Source organism: Chelmon rostratus, chromosome 8, assembly GCF_017976325.1.
Source record: "Chelmon rostratus isolate fCheRos1 chromosome 8, fCheRos1.pri, whole genome shotgun sequence".
Classification (NCBI taxonomy): domain Eukaryota; kingdom Metazoa; phylum Chordata; class Actinopteri; order Chaetodontiformes; family Chaetodontidae; genus Chelmon; species Chelmon rostratus.
In genome coordinates this window covers 12,955,957-12,960,460 of record NC_055665.1, presented here as the reverse complement: position 1 = coordinate 12,960,460, position 4,504 = coordinate 12,955,957, and positions in this window count along the sequence as shown.

The following is a 4,504-nucleotide window of genomic DNA, read 5'->3' as shown; positions in this document are numbered from 1 at the left end:
GACTTGCTGCCGCGTCTTGCTGCCGCTGCTCACCGGCAACTTTTAGCATGTTTTTACGGTTATCCACGCACTTGATGATCGTATTTCTTATCTAACTGGGAGATTAACTCTCTCTTATTCGCCCGACAACCTCCGATTCTGCTGCCATCGTTCTGTGGCGACTACTGGCCTTCGTTTGCCTACCTGCTCGGCTCGCTGCTTGGCTTTGTGTGTGTGTGTCATCGCCACTTCACCACTGCGCATTGCGATGTCGGCCGGCAGGATCCTTGAATTGTCCGTGCTGGTCTGGACTATCCTGTCGCTCCTTCACCCACCCGTGGAGGGACTTATTCACTATTCGGCCGCGGAGCTCCTCCGGCTTCGCTTTCACGGGCCCGGACCCCCTCCATCAGCTCTGGACCTGCACCCAGACATCTCCTTCCTGCCTCGCCGGAGATATATCCACCGGGGGTCTCGGCGGGGGTTCCACGTCGGGAGCTCCGATGGGATCATCTCCTTTTGGTCCTCCACTCGCCGCCCACCCAGAAACACCGGCCGGTCTGTGAATCACGGGGTGTTAGCCAGCCTGGCTAGGTCGGCTAACGCCCCTCTCAGCAGCAACATATATTCTGTAATACTTCTGTAATTCTCTCCTCCTTTTCTTCAACGATAAGATCATCAACATCCACCAGCATCTAGGCTCCTCAACCTCACCCGCTCCTTCCTCTGAACCTCTTCCTCCCTGTCAACCATTGTCCACTTTTGCCCTCCCTCATCCCTCTGAAATCTCTGCCCTCATCACCAAGTCTAAACCATCATCATGTGTGCTCGATCCCATCCCCACAGCTCTGGTCAAATCTTGCCTCCCCTCTCTACTCCCCCTCTTTTCTGTCATTATTCATTCATCACTCTCATCTGGAATTGTCCCCACTCTGTTCAAATCTGCAGCTGTGAGTCCCATTCTCATTTATAGATAGATCTATTTATAGATAGATCTATATATAGAGGTCTATTTATAGATAGATCTATTTATAGCTAGATCTATATATAGAAATCTATTTATAGCTAGATCTATATATAGAAATCTATTTATAGATAGATCTATTTATAGAGATCTATTTATAGCTAGATCTATATATAGAAATCTATTTATAGATAGATCTATTTATAGATCTATCCATAAATAGATCTCTCTATATAGATAGATCTATTTATAGAGGTCTATTTATAGATAGATCTATATATAGAAATCTATATATAGAGGTCTATTTATAGATATAAATAGATCTATTTATAGATAGATCTATATATAGATAGATCTATATAGAGAGATCTATTTATAGCTAGATCTATATATAGATCTATCTATAAATAGATCTCTATATATAGAGAGATCTATTCATAGATAGATCTAAACACTTTTTTCAACTTCCGGTCGAGTGAACGCTGGCCGACTTGCTGCCGCGTCTTGCTGCCGCTTCTCACCGGCAACTTTTAGCATGTTTTTACGGTTATCCACGCACTTGATGATCGTATTTCTTATCTAACTGGGAGATTAACTCTCTCTTATTCGCCCGACAACCTCCGATTCTGCTGCCATCGTTCTGTGGCGACTACTGGCCTTCGTTTGCCTACCTGCTCGGCTCGCTGCTTGGCTTTGTGTGTGTGTGTCATCGCCACTTCACCACTGCGCATTGCGATGTCGGCCGGCAGGATCCTTGAATTGTCCGTGCTGGTCTGGACTATCCTGTCGCTCCTTCACCCACCCGTGGAGGGACTTATTCACTATTCGGCCGCGGAGCTCCTCCGGCTTCGCTTTCACGGGCCCGGACCCCCTCCATCAGCTCTGGACCTCCACCCAGACATCTCCTTCCTGCCTCGCCGGAGATATATCCACCGGGGGTCTCGGCGGGGGTTCCACGTCGGGAGCTCCGATGGGATCATCTCCTTTTGGTCCTCCACTCGCCGCCCACCCAGAAACACCGGCCGGTCTGTGAATCACGGGGTGTTAGCCAGCCTGGCTAGGTCGGCTAACGCCCCTCTCAGCAACAACATATATTCTGTAATGCTTCTGTAATTCTCTCCTCCTTTTCTTCAACGATAAGATCATCAACATCCACCAGCATCTAGGCTCCTCAACCTCACCCGCTCCTTCCTCTGAACCTCTTCCTCCCTGTCAACCATTGTCCACTTTTGCCCTCCCTCATCCCTCTGAAATCTCTGCCCTCATCACCAAGTCTAAACCATCATCATGTGTGCTCGATCCCATCCCCACAGCTCTGGTCAAATCTTGCCTCCCCTCTCTACTCCCCCTCTTTTCTGTCATTATTCATTCATCACTCTCATCTGGAATTGTCCCCACTCTGTTCAAATCTGCAGCTGTGAGTCCCATTCTCAAGAAACCTGGATCAGACTCCAACGACTTCAATAACCTCCGCCCCATTTCTCACCTTCCTTTCATCTTCAAAATTTTACAAAAAACTGTTGCTTCTCAACTTCACACCCATCTCACCAACAATAGTCTGTATGAGCGATTCCAGTCTGGTTTCCGTCCCCGTCACAGCACAGAAACAGCCCTCATAAAAATCACCAATGACCTCCTCATGGCATCTGACTCTGGTTTAATCTCCATTCTCATCCTCCTCGATCTGAGTGCGGCCTTCGACACCGTTTCTCACCCGACTCTCCTCAACAGACTCTCCTCCATAGGCATCACCGACACCCCCCTGCACTGGTTTCACTCCTACCTCACAGGCCGCACTCAGTTCATCCAACTTAAATCCTTCACCTCCCAGCCCTCCCCTGTCTCTTCTGGTGTGCCCCAGGGCTCTGTCCTGGGGCCCCTCCTCTTCATCATTTACCTTCTCCCTCTCGGCAATATCTTCCGCAAATTTAATATCCACTTCCACTGCTTCGCGGATGACACCCAGCTCTATATTTCCTGTAAACCAACCACTGCTCTCCCACCCTTGTCCCTCGCCCTCTGCCTCTCTGAGATAAAATCTTGGTTCACGTCTAACTTCCTCAAACTTAACAGTAACAAAACAGAACTTCTTCTGGTTGGTACCAAAGCATCACTATCCAAAACTGACAGTTTCCACCTCGATTTTGACAGCTCCACAGTGTCCCCCTCCTCTCAGGTTAAGAGTCTGGGTGTCATCCTCGATAGCTCACTATCTTTCCACTCTCACATCAATAACATTACCCGGTCTGCCTATTTTCATTTACGCAACATCAACCGTCTCCGTCCCTCTCTCACCCCTCACACCACTGCTATCCTGGTCCACAGCCTCGTCACTTCCCGTCTTGATTATTGTAATTCACTCCTTTTCGGTGTCCCTCACAAGTCCCTCCATAAACTTCAACTGGTTCAAAACTCTGCAGCCCGCATCATCACCAATACCCCCTCCTCTCACCATATTACCCCCGTCCTTCAGCAGCTCCATTGGCTCCCGGTTAAATACAGAATCACTTTCAAAATCTTACTGTATACATTTAAGGCTATCCACAACCTCGCCCCCCCCCATATCTCTCCGACCTCCTCTCCATAGCCACCCCCTCTCGTTCCCTCAGATCATCCTCCTCTCTCCACCTCTCTGTGCCCTCCGCCCGTCTCAGCACCATGGGGAGCAGAGCTTTCAGTCGCTCTGCTCCCCAACTCTGGAATTCACTACCACCTGACATCAGAAACATTGTTTCTCTCCCCACTTTCAAATCCAAACTGAAAACTCATCTGTTCCGGACTGCCTTCTCTTTCTAACTCCACTTCTCCTTGTTGCTTGTTTTTTACTTATTGGGTTTTATTTATTGTGCTTGTATTTATCCTGTGTATTTGTTTTTATTGTGCTTGTATTTATCCTGTGTTATTTGTGTTTTACCCGCTCTGTAAAGTGTCCTTGAGTGTTCTGAAAGGTGCTTCCAAATAAAATGTATTATTATTATTATCTATTTATAGATAGATCTATATATAGAAATCTATATAAACAGATCTATTTATAGAGATCTATTTATAGATAGATCTATTTATAGATAGATCTATATATAGAGGTCTATTTATAGATACATCTATATATAGAAATCTATATATAGAGATCTATTTATAGATAGATCTATTTATAGATAGATCTATCTCTAAATAAATCTATTTATAGATAGATCTATTTATAGATAGATCTATCTATTAATACATCTATTTATAGATAGATCTATTTATAGATAGATCTATATAGAGAGATCTATTTAAAGCTAGATCTATATATAGGAATCTATAGATAGATCTATTTATAGATCTATCTATAAATAGATCTCTATATATAGATAGATCTATTTATAGAGGTCTATTTATAGATAGATCTATATATAGAAATCTATATATAGATAGATCTCTATATATAGAAATCTATATATAGAGATCTATTTATAGATAGATCTATTTATAGATAGATCTATCTCTAAATAAATCTATTTATAGATAGATCTATCTATTAATACATCTATTTATAGATAGATCTATTTATAGATAGAT